The sequence below is a fragment of the Nannospalax galili genome, unplaced genomic scaffold (assembly GCF_000622305.1).
Source record: "Nannospalax galili isolate Female #2095 unplaced genomic scaffold, S.galili_v1.0 scaffold215, whole genome shotgun sequence".
Classification (NCBI taxonomy): domain Eukaryota; kingdom Metazoa; phylum Chordata; class Mammalia; order Rodentia; family Spalacidae; genus Nannospalax; species Nannospalax galili.
Genome location: NW_008338533.1, coordinates 2,138,742 through 2,155,969, shown reverse-complemented (window position 1 = coordinate 2,155,969; position 17,228 = coordinate 2,138,742). Strand labels below are relative to the sequence as shown.

At 48.8% G+C, this 17,228-nt stretch overlaps 1 protein-coding gene across 3 annotated transcripts in view; it reads left to right on the top strand.

The window, feature by feature from the left end:
- Positions 1–17,228, top strand: part of Rarb (retinoic acid receptor beta) — a 460,578-nt gene that overhangs the window by 321,570 nt on the left and 121,780 nt on the right. The window lies entirely within an intron of this gene.

Below are 17,228 nucleotides of genomic sequence, written 5' to 3'. Positions count from 1 at the left end.
GAAGACTCCCTCTCAGGCCGTGTGGATGTTGGCTGTTGCTGGAGAGCTCAGCTGAGGCTGTTGCTGGGAGGATCGGAATGTGGTGGGGGGCTTCTCACTGCCCCAAAGCCAGCCCCAAAGCTAGAGCAACCTCTATTCTTAAAGAGCCAGAGTGGGGCCTCAAGCCTGCTCCTCTGTGTTCTACTGGCTGGTTGGTCACCAGGCTGTCACAGTGATAAATCTGTCTTTCAGTGGAAGTTGCAAGAATGTCCAATGATCTTTAGACTACACAGCCATTATGGCACATGTGGTATGTGACAATATGGAGGAACAGTCCAGGGCTTTCTGTGAGCTCACCTTGTGGCTTGTTAAATGTTTAACAGAATTCTGCTCTAGTGACTTAATGTAGAATCAGTTACTCCCCCGAGACTACAAGGAGGATATTGTTATCCTCATTATAGACGAGGAAACTGAGGCTCAGAGTAGACAAGGAATATTACTGAGGTCACACAGCAGGCTGTGGGCCTGAGCTCCAATCCCACCAGCATGTCTTTTCTTCCACACAGGTCTTTAGCCTCTGCCATTAAACAGTCATCTCTGTCATTGACTGAACACTTCCTGAAAACTTTTTATGCCATAATAAAGCCAATAAAGCCCCCCAGGAGTGTTGTGGGGCAAATTAGAAAGGTACAGAATCAGGGCTCACATAATTTCCTCTGATTACATTATTTTCTGTAATATAAACCATAGCCTTTTAAACTGTGGAGGAAGCTCTGCCCCAACTGTGAGGAGCCCTTGCCCAGTAGCCTTTTGTTTTTGCATCCTGTTTGCTGTCTGTACTTGTGTGGTCACTCCTGGGGCTGGAGCAAACCTCAACATGCAGCGAGGTTGGTGGGGAGAAGAGCGATGGGAGCTGAGACTTTTCACTTCATTCTAGCCCATGTAAAGATGCTGCAAGTGCTTGTGCAGGATGGTGCCTGGGTTAAACAGGACTACTGTGTCTTTCATTACCAAAAAGAAGAGGAGGGGAGGGGAGGGGTTGGGGTGGGGAAGAGGGACTTCCTGAGAAACAGCGAGGTTGAAAGGACATTTTTATATTTGCAGACTACTTTATCTATTATGTTTAGAGGATCCAAACTTAAATAACCATCACTTTTTGTGACTCTTATGTAAATCAAAAGGATTATTACTGGCTGTTCAGATAATAGTCTTACTTCCTATTCAGTGACTTCAGATACTTTCCAAACATAGTGTATTGGAGGTCGAGAGGTGGCCCCAGACGCAGGGTGCTGCCTGTGACGTTGGAGGGCCATGTGGCCCCAGGCCGTATACTACATCAGTCTTGGGTAGACACTTCCTACCCACTGCCTCTGCTCTGAGAGTTTGAGTGCCAAAGTGCCTCATTTTCCATCTGTGAAATGACCTGTGATGCTGTGATGGTTACCTTATAAGCTTAAGATCAAAGTGTTAATCAAAGACTTACAGAAGAAAATATATCTGACACATAGTACTCATTAAACGGACAATGCTCCACAATATTTTATTATAAAAATTTTAAAAATATTTCGCTAATTATTTTTATTTTATGTATATGAGTGTATTGCCGCCAAGTATGTGAGTGCACCTGTGTTGTGCAATGCCCATGGAGGTCAGAACGGGTGTTAGATCCCCTGGATCTAGAGTTATGGGTGGTTGTTAGCTGCCATGTGGGTGCTAGGAAGTGAACCTGGGTCCTCTGCCATGAACAGCCAGTGTCCTTAACCACTGAGCCATCTCTCCAGCCCCATTATAAAATTTTAAATGCAGAGAAGTTGCTGGGTGTGGTGGCATGTGCCTTTAATCCCAACCCTCGGGAGGCAACCAGATACCACCTCAATGAGTGCCATCAAAATGACCAGGTCTGTGTTCTGTGTTGCATGGCCTTCTTCTGTATGTACATGTGTGTCCATGTGTGTGTATGTATGAGTACACTTGTGCATCTCTGCACTCATGTTCCATATACATGTGTGTTCTGTTTTTATTTTCCTGACTAGGACCCTGCATTGAACAAGGAGATCTCTGAGGGTCACACTTTTATCTCTGTCGCACCGGGGCTGGTAGAGTTCTTGGCTTAGTACCAGCCCCCAGTCAGCTGTGGTCCATGAATCCATGGAGATGCTCAGGTCTACGCCCTTGAGAACACTCCAGTAGGACTTCCTACAGTGACAGAAATGATCTGTGATCCTACATAGTCTCTGATGGGTGATCACAAGTCATGTGTGACTCAAGCATGTGACAGGTAGCAGATACATCTGAGATGAACTTTGAACTGTATTTTATCAGGATGAACTTAACTCTCACCACCATGTGGGCTAGTGGTTACCGTGCGCACCAGGGCAACACTGTCTGCTTGGGCTTTTACTGTTCCGTCTGGTTTGTTCATCCTGTTTGCCTCCTTTTCCTTCAGCTGTCTTCTGCTATTAGCAAGCTCTAATTATGTCTTTAAGTAGATGGCAAACAGACCTCGGGAGAACGTAAACAGAGTTCTCTAGGGCTGGGAGCTCAGTCAGTCACTGTTTAACTGCGTTTCCTTCAGAGTGGAACTATTCTTCCTGGAGCCTGGCAAATGCTTCTTACTGATTTTGCAGCCGAATCTCAGTGGGTTGGACTCCATGCTCCTACGTGCCATGGGGTCGGACGAGTCTGTCCCAGAGCTGCGTTTGCGGTGGACAGTATTTTCCAGGGTCTCCAAATGACTTTCAACCAACTTGAACATCTCAATAAACTTCAAGGAAGCAGAAGATGGGCTGTGCGCTAGACAAGCCTCCACTTGCTTCTGGAAAGTTCCATGCACTGTCTTCCACAGGGGTCTTCTGCGTACACTGTGTGTGTCTTGTAACCTAGGGCCTGGCACATGATAGATGCTCAGAAATGTTTCAGTGGGAATGAAATTCAGAACATCCCAAGAGTTCTCTGCTTTGAGTTGCTTGGATATTCGGGGGTTACTAAAAAAACTGGAAGCAATGTCAAGGCGACTGTCAAAGATGTGGGCAGTTCTGGCTGGCTGCCACAGCAAGCCTTGGGGGTATAAGCTCCTGAAAGGGGAGATTGATTTCCCGGGGCTTCCAACATGCCAATTGGTGTCCACCATAGATTTTTCTTTTTCTAATATTTTATTTACTATTTTATTTTAGTATATGAATGTATTGATTGCATTTGTGTAAGTACACCCGTGCCATGCAGTGCCCAAGGAGGTCAGAAGGTGTTGGATTTCCCCCTGGAACTGGAATTACGGACAGTTGTTATCCACCATGTGGGTGCTGGGATTCGAACCCAGGTCCACTGCAGGAGCAACCAGTGCTCTTAACCACTGAGCCATCTCTCCAGCCTCCAGCATAGATTTTTCTGACGGCCCTTTCTGTCCACTAGGACTGTACCACCCTGATCCTTCTCTTTCACACATTTGTAAAATAAAACTAAAACAAAAATCAGGAGAAACTTGACTCAAGTTTACTGCCTGCCCCAGTGCCTCCAAGTTGTGACTGATTTGTGCCAAAACAAAATGGTCACCAGTATTTACATGGTTCACTGTGAGAGGATGCCTGTCACTCGTACTCATCTGGCTGAAGAGACAGGCTCTGTCGCTCCACATCTTAGAGCAGAGGCCGAGGGAATCAGAGCTTCCACAGATCCACTGAGGAGCAGCTAGGATGGTGGGGCTCCACGCGACGGCAGAGTGGGCCCCTTGCCTGCCGTAGAAAGGAGGGTGGGCAGGGCAGGCTGGAAGCCTTGGGACCCACAGAATAACAAGCGCTCCCGAGTGAGAGCCGAAAACAATACGTTTTTAACAAAATGGGCAGTTACTCTAATTGCTGTGCCCTACTGTTCGGCTCCCTCTTATGTCCTAATTCATTAAATTATGTGCACACACAGGCTTATTATTTACAGATGTATGCACTTTTAACTGGCTCATAGGAAACAGATGTTTCACGAAAGGTAACAGGCCAGTGATCTAAGTCCTTCTCCAGCGGGTATCAAATAAGTCTTACGGCCCATTACTTGCAGGCCCTCTGTGATGATTGTCAATTGCAAGTCCAGTGCGGGGAGGGGAGTTCAATCCCCCACAGGAGCAAAGAAAACCCAGCAGCCCTGTAAGCAGATATCTGCATCACAAAACAGGAGAGGATGTACAGCAGCAGGCAGGTGCTCACACATGAGCTCAGTGGATGTGCGGCGAGCTTTACAAGTACGTTGGGAAGTGGAGAAGGGGACCGGTGAGAGACTGTGTTGTGAGGCCAGTGTCCACATGCCAGCTGGCTGTAAAAATACTGCCATCTTTTTCAAGTGACTTGATAAACAACATGATCATGCCTGACATGATGTCACACCCCTGCAGTCCTGGTACTCAGGAGGCAGAGGCAGGAGGATTGCTGCAAATTCAAGGCCAGCCTGGGCTACATGGTGAGGCACTGTCTCAGAACACAAGACAAAAAAGAGTCAGAATGATCACTTTGTCACCTTGTCATGCACTGAGGCAGAGGTGGTGGGTGTGTGAGTGGACAGTGATTTCAAATCTTCCTAAGAGGGAGGAGCAGTGATCCCCCTGAAGTCTACAGTGAGGTAGCTTGTTTGTGAATTGTCAAGAGTTTCTTCTACAAATAAATGAGAAACTAGCAAATAGATGGTCCACCACCCATCCTTCTGTACACAGAAAGCTGTCGACGGTCACAGATGGGACAGAAGACAGGCCATGAAATATTAAGGGACATATCAGGTTTATTGCATATTTGACCATGAGAGTGTGTTTTATTCTGTCTTATAGACTCTAAAAAGCCTGTGTAATGGATTAAAGGTATTAAACTCCCGCATTCTGCCTGGCTGTAGGCCAGGGAACAGGACGTGAGAAATAATCCCAATAGACAGAAGACGCAGGAAGGAATTCTAAAATGTATTTATGGCAGGCATGTTGACCTCCCTGACTAATAAAAGTGTACCCACAAGGTAAGTTTTGAAGATCATGCACAGCCCCTCACACACCACAGTGTGTGACAGTACCTTGAAAGCATGGCCTGCTCCCCATGACATATGGCTGTCATGCTTGTTCTATCCCCGAAGTGAGGAGGCACATGCATTTTATCCTAACCCGTACAGGTGCTTAAGAAAGAGTTTTCATTTATTTTGTCTTAAAGCACGGGTGAGCAGATTAGCTGAATGTGGGCTGTGGCTGTGTGTGTGACCTATCAGTCATGTCTCAACCCCAGCTATTCACCCTTGAAGCAGCAGAGCTCAGTGGCCAGGACCGAGGCTGGGTAGCCCATGGTGCTTGAAATAAATGTTTGCTCTCTGCCCTTTGTCATGAATGATTTTGCTGACCTTGCCTTAAAATATAAAAATCAAGCTGGACTTGGTGGCTCATGTCTGTAATCACAGTACTTGGGAGGCTGTGGCAGGAAAATTACTGAGTTCCAGGCCAGCCTGGGCTACACAGTGAAACCCTGTCTCAGAAAAGCAAATGAACTAAACCTATTTAAATGAGCCAAGCCATGAGGAACAGAGCAGAGGAGCTGTGCACCATCAGTACCAGGCTTACACTGTGAAAGGTATGTTTAACGGCAAGCCAGTTCCGGCCAGTGAGACCCCCACCACGGAGCCTCTAGACTTTGGCCTCCTTGTATGACTCACGCTGCCAAAGGCTCCATCCCAGCTCACCATCACCCTCGTCGCCAGCAAGCGCGTAGGGCAGTATGGTGACACCACCACCCCCACCCCACCCCACCCCACCCCCATCATCTGCTACACAGAGTGGAGCTGTCCTGTGGGCAGATTGGATGAGCATGCTGGCGCCTTCTTGGGACATGAACTCCTCCCACATCTGCTTTTCAAGCCCCAAGTAGTGCAAGGCCAGAGAGCAAAGCCTCTGTGTGGCCCAGCTGTGCTGTTCGTGTAGTCTGAGTGCATCATATCTTCCCCTGTCTCGTCCCAGCATGCTGTCTGCTATTTCCTAGGTGTCTGTCTGTGTAGACAGTGTCTCTCCTACATTTGACTTGGTGAAGACTCAACAGCAGCTGCATGGCTCTGGTTGGTCGTGGCTACCTGTGCTGCCTTGCCCGCCCAAATGGTTTGTTTGTAGACAGGGTCTCACTCTGTAGCCCGGGCTAGCATTGAGCTCACGGTAATCCTCCTGCCTCAGCCTCCCAAGCACTGGGATTATAGGTGTGGACTCTGAGGGTTCTAGAAACCCTGGATTGGAGACCTGCCAGGGTGCCCCTTAGGGAGAACAGAGTTAGAACTTTGAAAGATGCCTGTGAGCTAGGGAAGGAAGAGACACACCCTGAGAGATGAGTGACTGGGCTTGTTCTGCTTTGCTCCCAAGACTCCCTCAGTTCCATCAGGAGGGGAACTTGTGGAAGAGGAAGGTTAGTGAATCAGGGCAGACCAGTGGCCAGGAGGAAGCAAGGAAGATGAATGATAACACCCCCTGCCCCGCACGGCAGATACAGTGACGACAGTCACCCTGCCTGGTGGTACGTGTCTGCTTTTGCAGGAACTGTGCCAAGGACTTCATGGTGATGTGTCACAAATCTTTACGATGATCTAATGCAGGCCGTGCTGGTTTTTGATACCAGTAGATGTTGAAACTCAGAGAAGGTAAGGAACTTGTCCCAAGTCACACAGCTAGCAGCTAGCACCTGTGGGCTTTGACTCTGGGAAGGCCTGCTCTAGAATTCTTGCTTTCAGTCACCTGCCTGAAATGAGTCACCTGTAGAGATGGACTAATTTTCAGACTATCCAAGAAATACCTAAGCCAAAAAGGGGTGAAACTTTCTCTGACTTACACTTTTAAGTTTTCTTTGACAGTTTTAAAAATAATTATTATGTATACATTACCTGCACCCGAGTCACGCAGTGCCTGAGGAGGTCAGATGAGGGCTTTGGATTCCCCTGGAACTGGAGTTAAGAACAGTTGTTAGCCACCATGTGGGTGCTGGGACTCAAACCCAGGTCCTCTGTCAGAGCAGCCTGTGCTCTTAACCGCTGAGCCATCTCTCCAGTCCCAGCAGCCTTTTAAACAAAAAAGCATTTTTTAAAACACAAAAGCATTTTGAACCTTCGGCTTTTGCTTACTAAGAAACCCAAGTTCTGAAAGGAAGAAACAGTGAGGCAGTGCCTAAGCAGATGGTGCCACTGGCCGAATGGCTCTCGGAGGAAGCTTGAATGGTTTTAGACATCTCGCCTCCTGCATCTCTGTGGCTGGTGTGTCAGGCTCCACCCCAACAGTAACAGAACGTCCACTGCTCACCTGGAGGGGCAGGAGGGGGTCGGCACCCTGTTCTGCATCTCAACTTCCCATTCACCTGCCAGATCCTCTGGGAGGGGAGTACCCCGCTCTTCCTTCAGGACCTCCACTCCCATGGAGGAAGCTCTGCTTTCTGGCCCTTGCTTTTCTTCCTGAGCTAAGTAAACTTTGGACAAGGAGTATCCGTAGGAAGTGACTGCCCAGGTGTGTGCTCCTCCTCTGCAGGCTCCCCCTGTGCACGCTGGGGGTGGGGGAGTGCTCCTGCTTGGACCCCAGCCTAGGAAGAAAAAGGCATTCTTCCTATCTTCTGTTTCCCAACCATGGTTCTCACATTCTGCTGACAGTCTGTCAGTCTGTCTGGCATCAACATAGTCTGGATTCTCAGATCTGCCTCAGGAGCAGCTGTCTGAGTGCTTTCAGGAAGCCGCAAGAGCATAGCATCTGCTTTCCACCCCAGGGTCAGACCTGCACTCTTGAACCCGAGGCCAGTCAAGTTCAGAGCTCTGCCCAATCACTCAGCCCCTCCTGGCCTCTGGCCAGCTTCCTAGCCGCCCTGTTCTGGCTTCTGGCCTCTAAAAAGGCTCCTACAACTCATTTCCTCTAGGCTTCCCCTAGGAATCCAATTAATTGATACACATAAAATGCCCAGAGCAGAATGCGGTTGACAGCCCACTGCATACCCCAATGTCACCTGTTACTGCTTGATGCTGTTGTCTGGCTGGACTCCAGAGACAGGTCTTTCTCACGATGACTGAGCCATATTGGCACGTGGACTTCCCCTCTGCCTCAGTACTCCAATACTCAAGTGTGAGCTTCTGTTCTTCTGTGTTTTCACACCTCACTGAGGTCCATGTGGCAGAAGGCCCATGACACAGTGAGCATGGGTCGTCCAGTCTCTGGGGTGGACACTGAGGACCAGAGCAGAGGCGGCTGCTTGTGTCCTCAGGGATGCAGGGAGACCACGACCGTGGCATCCTGTTGCTCTGCCTAGAGTCTTCCCATAAGGAGTCTCCTTGCCTAGCTTGTCCAGCTTCAGCACTCTGTAATTTGGGCCAGGTCATTCTTTTCCGGGGAAGGACCTGAATGACTGACTCTGCCTGCAGCATGCCAGTGTCGTTGGCAGGGTGTGTCCTCAAACTATTTAGAATAGAAATCAGAGTTCTGATGTGAAAGAAAAGCTGATCACAGAACAGATTCACAGCAGGGTACGGAGATGGAGATGGCTGATAGAACTGCGCAAAGGATGGTAAAATGTCCCTACGGGGAAACTTGGGAAACTTGGAAAATGTATAGGGGAGGGTCTGTCCATTTTCATTTATTGAACAGTTGGGTGTGCCCATCAAGCTGCAAATATTGTCTGCCTTTCACCAAGAATTTTAAGGCTCTCTGAATTTTCAGGAAAGAAGCACTGGGGCTCAGGGAAGTAGAGAAAACTCAGTGGTTATTAAATTCAGACGCCGTAGAAGAGGTCTGCGGTCCAGGTTGGCCTGGCAGCCAAGCCCGTGAACATCCCCTCACCTCCACACAAAGTTTATGCAGGCACATGGCATTCTTTCCTTTGGGGTACCAAGAGAGCCCACACTGTGAGGACTAAATTAGCCTCACAGTTATTCTAGGCTGTAAATACACTGTGTTCCTGTTTTAAAAAAAAAAAAAAGCAGAAAAACTTATTTCCAGTGAACTTGTACTCAAGTGAGAAAACTGTAGCTTTTACAGAGGGTTTGGTTAAATCCTAGTATTGTGTTTGATGCTGGGAGCGTTCTTGGAACACAGCAATGGGGCAAGGTGTAGGGTCAGATCAGGGGAATTGTGTTGCTGCCTGCTGAAAAGTATCTCCCCATGACTTTTCCGTTTCTTCTTTTTTTAACTTCTGTTTTTGAGACAGGGCTCTGCTGTTTAGCTCAGGCTATGCTAGACTTCTCTGTGGCACAGGCTGGCTTCACACTCATGATCCTCCTGTCTCAGCGACCCAAATCTGGGGATTATAGGTATGTACCACCACACCCAGGCTTCCTGTAAGGCTGGTGCCAGCCTGGCTTTCAAACACATTTATACAAGCAGATGGGTAAAAAGGTATGTCTGAGGTGGCGGACGTTTTCGTGTTGTTTCAATCCACTTTGCACTTCGAAATCTGAGCAGATGAAGACACGTCATTAGTTTGATAACTGCTTTAAGGTCTGACACCCATGATTAGAAGCAGGATATAGAACTGATCCGGGTGGCGCTGGGAGAAACTCTTCAGGGGACCTTAATATTATGGTGCAATTTGCTGTAGGCACAACCTGACTCCTGAGTCCTCCTTCTCACAGTATGGCTTTGTGTCCAAGGCCTCCAGGTCAGATTGTTGATAAACACAAAGAGCCCGTTAAGTGGTTTTTCAGGGGACGTTTATTTGAACCCTGTTATGAGCTGACTTAATATGTCCTGGGAAGGAGCATCACACAGAGCCCCTTCAGAGATAACTTCTGTATGTGTGGATGCATGTGGAGAAGATGGGCTATAGGTGGGGGGTGTGTCATGATCCCTTGTGAAAATGTGAAGCACTAAGCATGGCGAAAAAATCATCCCCAGGAGTGACATGTTCTGCTGGCAGTGAGCCCAGACAGGTGGAGTCGCAGAGTGACTGATAGGTTCCTGAGTTTCACTATCTCTCTGAGGCCTAGAAATATCATCACATGAAAACAGTTTGGAACAAGTTGGTGTTGGGAAATCGTGAATGTGGATTACAGAAGGAAGCCTGCAGAGTTCTGCAGCTCTCAGATTTAACACTATTGGGCCCCAGCACACCAGTCTCAGTGAAGACTCAGTCCTGAAAATAAACGAGAGACCGAGAATAAAAAGAGGCGTTTTTGTGCAAATGATGGTGATTCTATTTCAGCCCATTGGGTTGTGTTTCCATTTCCCTATTCGTAAGGGAAGCTCCTTTCTTCCCTGGGAATTAGGGGAGGAACGTGTTAGGTAGCAAGATCATGCACATAGTAGGTGCCAGGTAAACAGTAGCCACCATTCTTTCAGGTTTCTGCAGAACAACTTTAAGTTCAATGGCAGCTGGAAGCCAAATTCAATGGGTGGAAGAAATGGAGGGCTTCTGGTAGAAGGTGAGCTAACCCCACACAACCTTTTAAAATATTTATTTTTATTTTATGTGTATGAGTGTATTGCCTGCGTGTGTGTAAGTGCACCTGTGTTAGTGCAGTGTCCGAGGTGGTTAGAAGAGGATGTCTGAATCCAACTCCAGGAGACTCTAACCGGAGTTATGGATGGTTGTTAGCTGCCATGTGGGTTCTGGGACTCTATCGTGGGTCTGCTGCAAGAGTAGCCAGTGCTTTTAACCTCTGAGCCATCTCTCCAGCCGCATCTCTTAATGGGAGGGTGCAGTGGGCAGCTGGGAAGCATCCACCAGAACAGGGCAGTGGAGAAGCATTGCTCCTAACAAGAGTATCTCAAGATGACTTTGCACAGGTATTCTCTGGGTGCTTTCTTAAGATACCTAGATGCTCCTCGATCTCAGGTAGGCTGGGTGGAATTCTGTCCTAACCACGTCCCAGGTGACGGCCCAGGATCGTATTCTGAAGAGCAAGGCTTTCTTTATGAGATTCAGAAATCAAAGTCTTCACCCCTAGTGCCTCTGTGTGTCCTGCAGGCGCCCAGCGCCTGCCGCACGTGTGGTCAGAAACGCGGGAATTCTCACCAGCCCGCTCAGTCCGCAAGGGTCGGCGCTGACCCGGGCAAGCACACGTCAGAGTCGCGCACAGGTCACCGAGTCAAGACGCCCAGGCCGGGTGCGGTTTCCCTCCGGGGCTAGCCCCGCCTCCCAGGCCCGCGGAGCGGCCGCGGTGCACCGAGCTGCTGCACCCCGTGCGCCATCGCCGCGGAGCGCGAACCCAGAGGCCCCGCGGACGCGTGCAGAACCCCGCGGACGACGTGCAGAACCCTGCGGACTACGTGCAGAGCGCCGCGGAACCGTGCAGAACCCCGCGGACGACGTGCAGAGCCCCGGGACGTGCAGAACCCCGCGGACGACGTGCAGAGCCCTGCCCCGCCCGGGGATGGCGGCCCAGGCCGGCCAAAGGCATCCTCGTGGAAGGCGCCACGCTTCGCTCGCGCATGCGCACGCGCAGCAGCCGAGTCTGGTTCTAATTACTTGTACTTTAGTTGAACTTTGGCGTTTCCTTTGACTTTTTCCAACGTATGTGAGCCGTGGGCTTTGCGATCCTGCGGCGAATCCCCAGAAAGGGGGGCGGGGGGCATCCAGATCGGCCCTCTGGTGCCAACAGAAATAAAACCCAACTGCATGTTTTGACCGAAAGCGACTTTGCTCTTCGCCCTTAATTAGCCCCCGCCCGCCGACCCCCAGCTCGGCTCCTGATTCCCCGGGGGCCGTGCAGGAAATGCCTTTTGCTTTACAGCTCCTTTTTCTCTTAAGGCTCAGCTGCCCAGAGACCGCATTAAAATGCTGTCTTAATCAGAAGATTCTAGTAGAGGCCAGCCTTTCATGATGCCTGCCTCTAATCAGGCCGAGCACACAATCCTGTAATCTGTCAACAGGGGCTGGGCAGTAGTAAATTAGCCCTCACAAAGGGCAGAGTGTACCGAGCTCTTAAAGGTGCTATCTGTGCCTCAATCTAACCTCTAGAAAAATGCCAAGCGCGAAAGGAATTAAGCAGCTATTGTCGAGGCTTTCTGTGTGTTTAAGTGACAACAAGGCTTTTTATACTGTTTTCCCAGCTGAGAGTTCTTCAGCTTAACAGGCAGCTACATAAAAACATTAAAAAAAAAAAAAAAAGAGGGGGGAGTTCTCTATGCCTCAGTGTTGGGACCAAGCCACCCCTCAAGGCTGTGGCAGCATTTAAGCTTTTGTGCCCCCCACCCCCGTGGGCACAGCGTGGACCTTGACTTGTCAGCAGCCTGGGTGTGAAACTTCTGTCACAACTTGAGAGGGCAACTCATGTCTGTGAGATCTACTTCCCAGCTAATGCTTTGGACTCCTTGGTTTTCTCTTCATCTCTATTTTGTTATAGTTCCTTTTGATAGCCTTTGATCAGTCCATGAGAGATGGGGTCGGGGGTAGGAGGTGGCCGATCACCAGGGAGGAGGGGTATGGGAGGGGCAGAAAGTGACCGGTCAGGAGGCAACAGCCGGAAATCATAAACTGACTGCCAATGCTGACTTCCCTGACTGTGAGGTGCTGTTGTGCAGGCCAAGATTTAAGGGTCATTGATGTAAAGGAAGGGACAGAGACAGGGGGATCAGGAGTTCAAGGCCAGCCTTACCTACATAATGAGTTTGAGGGTATCCTGAACTACTTATGACCTTTGTATCATCTACTTTTTTCAGTGCTGCAGCAAAATTACTGATGGAGGGGAGGGAAGGAGGGGGAGAGGGAGGAAGGAAGAAGGAGGAAGGGAGGTAAACACTACATGGCTGACTTCACTGGCCCTGATGTTGGCTGTGTTCCTCAGGGACAGGCCTATGATCTCCTTGGGAGTGGAGGCCATTCAGATGCAGCCTAGACGCTTCTCTCAGTGCAGATATGACGCCATCTTGGTTTGGTTCTTGAAGGCTCCAGGGCTCCACAAATAATGCCCAGTATTGGGCTCAGCTTCTCTGCTGCTGAGGAGCCTCCAGCATAACGTAGGCCCAGGCACCCCTCCTCTGCCCACACCCTGACTAAGCCAGCAGCCGCCCATCTGGTTCATGATTTGGATGATGCTGCAAGTTGGGAGGCAGTCATCTCAGGGAACAGTCAGTCAACAGCAAGCAGCCGAATTAAAGCAGGAGACAAGAGGCAGATCCGAAGTAGTCCTCAAAGACCACATCCCCAGCCCGTCGTCCACCAGGATGGCCGCAGTGTGGCAGTTTTATTGACAGGAGCCCTTTCTCCCTGGGGATTCTGAAAGGTGCTCTTTTGACCTGCTCAGGATTGCTGAATGGGCGAAGAGAGAGCACACTGTCTGCTGAGCCGGCAGAGTTTTCCAGCAAAAATTTTATCATTCCTTTGCCTGATTGTGCGTGCCTCCAGTAAGGAAGAAAATGTTTGAGGCCTCTCAAGGGTGTTTGATGAATCTAACTCTAATTTAAAGGGACTAATAGATTATTGATTTAAGAAGGGTGACGGTGAGCAGATCAATGGCTGAACTGGCTGTATCCACCTTAAATACAAAAGATGTTCTGTGGGAAGGAGCTACCTTAAATACCAAAAGTGTCCTGTGGAAGGAGCTGCCACTTGGGGGGGCCCAGGAAGAGGAACTGTAATAAAATTAAAATTAGCCAGTGCGTTCTGCTATCGTGCCAAGGAAGTGAGGGAGTCCACTGAGTCCATATCGTTCATCCGGTGCCTCATCCTGGGTCTCATTCTCGAACTTTGCTTACCGAGCTAGCTCTGGTGCTCCACCACCAATGATGCTTTGGTCATGTGCTATTGCCCCATAAAGGAGACTTAGGACCACAAACTCCATACATAGGCAAATTTTTCAGTAACTGGGGATTGAATCTAGGACCCCAGGTAGGCTGGAAAAGTACCGTTTTATATGCCCTTAGCTTTTTGGGTATGTATTTTCTGTTGAGACGGGGTCTCACTGAATTTCAACTCATTCTGTAGCCCAGGCAGGATTTGAACTTGCTATCCTCCTGCCTCTACCTCTCTAGTAGCAAGAAGACAGGCCTGCAACACCAAGCCTGGTTCATCTTGAGTTCTGTGTAGCATATGATGTCAGCAGAGCCTGGCATGGTCCACAGCCTTAGGCTGTGAGTGACAGGGCCTGTCGTGTGTGAGTGCTGTGCTGAGCTGGGCCAGCCCATGGCTGTGCTGATGGGAGTCCGGGGCTCCTCTGATGAAGAGCATTTTCACTCCTCCAAGCATTTAAAAAATGTCTTCTGGCTCGTTCAGAAGACTCTCATCAACCTTGTGAAATATTTTGGGATTCCGGACATCTAAGGAGCCCTCTTGTTTCTTTGCTGCGTCCCACACTTCTTGGGATCAGCTCCCTGCTCTGTTTCCCATCTCCGAGGAGATGAAATGCTGGGCTCCCTTCAGTGAGGGCATTTGCAGTGGCATATTTATGGAAATGGCCACCCACTTTTGAAATTCAGGGCATATCAGTGACAGCTGAGTGTAGGCCTGAGGGACTTCTATGTACTACCCTCAGAGAGGAGCCAGCATGGCTGTGACACAGGCCAGTCAGACAGTACGCCCCCTTCCCTCCACCCTGCGCCATGGCCGTGTGAAGAATGCAGGGCAGCTCTGAGCTCAGGAACAAGCATGATCGTTGCACAGTGCTGAGAGCACTCAGGGTGGAAACAAGCTCACAAGTCAACCCAGCCTAGAAGACGGGCTGTGGAAGGGCTCGCTTCCCCGGGGAGGAAGGCTGGAAGTGGACAGCCTTTCTAGAAGTCAGTTTGTCAGCATGAGTTAAACAGGAACAACATGGTTTTGAAATCTCCTCTAAACTAGTGATTCCACTTCTGAGAATTCATTGTAAGGAAATGCTTGGAGATGTGCTGAGGTCACCTATGAAGATGTTCGTTCCAGTGAGATGATTTTCAGGAAAAATACTAACAAGGAAATAACAGCCATGACATCATAAACTAAACCGCGCCCCATACAATCTCAGTACAAGTCCACTTCAGCAAGCAAGCAGGCAAAGCTACTGGAGAGCATAGAAAAGTCTGGCTGGATGCCCCACGATTACAGGGGGTTTCTCTAAGTGAAGGAACTGTGAGTGATGTGTGCATTGCTCTCTCACTCTCGCTCACTCACTTGCTGTGTGTGTGTGTGTATGTGTGTGTGTGTGTGTGTGTGTTCTTGCACTTTAACAGAGATAGATGTACTGTTTTATAAGTTCAACAAGGGCCTGGAGAGAGGGATCAGTAGTTAAGAGCGCTGACTGCTTTGCAGAAGGCCTGGATCTCAGCATCTACATGGCAGCTAACAACCATCCACAACCCCAGTTCCAGGGGATCTGACACCCTCTTCTGACCTCCACAAACTGCACAACACACACATGTAGACAATACACTCATACACTAAAATAGAAATAATAAATACAAGTTCAACAAGTGCTATATTTTTGTGGGTGCTGTGATTCCTTGTTTGACTTCCGAGAAGCCGGAAGCCGGTGTGAGAGGCCATCCCGTTGTAGTTGATGGTGGTGAGCCTTAGTGACTTCTCAAGCTCCCTCTCCCTGTCCGCAGGATGGTTGGCATCTCCCGAGCCAGGGCTTCCGTGTGCCAGAAGGCGTGTGTGCGCAAGACTGATGTCTTCATCCACCCTCCTCAGATCTAACCATAAAGGCCATAATAGATTTATCTGCTACGGCCCGCACCACCTCAATGAATCCATTCTGAGATTCTTATGAATTATGAAAATCTATAACGATAGTTGATTCCATTCCAAAGGGCTAATTAATTACTTTTTTAAGGAAGCAAATGAGTTTTAGAGTGTTCTTTGATTTCTAATTTTATCATTTAACAACTTAGAGGGGCCCTTAGTGCTTGAAAAGAGGGTAAAAGGGAAAAGTTAATGAATTAATTCAACCACTGTTTATTGATCATCTTCTCTGTGGGAAGACCCCCAGTCCTGGCACATAGCTGTAAACAGCACAGCTAGGACTCCTGGTCTTTTGAAGGCCATATGTAGCATTGTGGGGGGTGGGTGGGGGCAAGTGTAATATAAAATTGCATGCAGACAAGCCTAAATTTTGACAACAGTTTAAGTTTTATAGAAAATAAAATAGGACACTGTGACCAGGGGTAGGAAGGGGTCTTTTCTTTCTTCTCCTTTTTCTGTCCTGTTTTGTGCTGGGACTGAACCCACAGTGTCACACATGCTAAGTACACACTGTATCACAGAGCCATTCTCCCATCTCCAGCAGGGGAACTTTGATTAGGGAAATCATCTCTTGGTAAAATGACACTCATTCTGAGATCTAGGAGGTGAAAAATTGTCAGACTTGACAGTTTCTTGCTGGCTTGTTTGTCGCAGTCTTGCTGTGTTGTACAGCCTGGCCTGGAACTCCCAGACTCAAGCCTCAGCCTCCCACAAGGCTGGAGTTATGGGCCCACTGCAGAGCTAGCATCTCACGTTGCTATGGGAACTTGTCCTATCTGAGAGCAGAATTGAAACCAATTATTTAGAACTCAGCCAATGAGGGGAATTAGCAAAGGCACATGTTGCTAAGGGCATGACATGAAAAACCTTGCAGATCATGGTAAGGACTCTGATCTCATTGGTGACTGTGGGAGAACTCTCAATAGGCAGGTAAGAGAGATCAATTTTAACCTTTGAATAATTGTCTCACCTGCTTGTTTGAAGAATGGACCCAACGGTAGAAAGGGCAGGCTCAGAGAAGAAGCCACTGCAGGCATGGCAACCGTGTGTGGTGTGGGAGCCCCACACTCAGCAGTGTGGGTGAGCCACAGGGTAAGGCTGGAGGGAGCCAAGTGTGTCTGCAGGAGAAGCCAATCAGGGGAGTACGTCAACCTGCTTAATACAACAGTGCAACAGCTAGAAATTTTATGCTCTGGGAAATATTCTGGGTATTGTAATGTGATTCAGAGACTGGAAGATTCTGGGGAGCAGTGGTAGGAGACAACTCTGGTCCAAGTTCTACAAAATCCAATTTCTGTGGAATGTGGATGGTTGAATGATGAAGATCATGGAGTTTAAAGTCTAGAATAAAGAACAGGGCGTGGTGGTGCGCACCTGTGTGCACCAGTGCAGTACCACCTGGAGGCAGAGACAGGAGGGTCAGAGTTTAAGGTCAGCCTGGGCTATAAGAGACCCTTTCTTTGAATGAATGAGTGAATGAATAAATGAATGAATGAATGAATGAAATCTGGAATAAAAAGACATATGAGTTAGAAGTGAGTGAGTTAGGTGTGACCCACCACTTCTCCAACATGAACTCTGCTCAGTCAGCTGAGGCTTTGTCAAAATGCACCTTCTGCTTGTGCAGGCCTGTAGCTGAGCTTT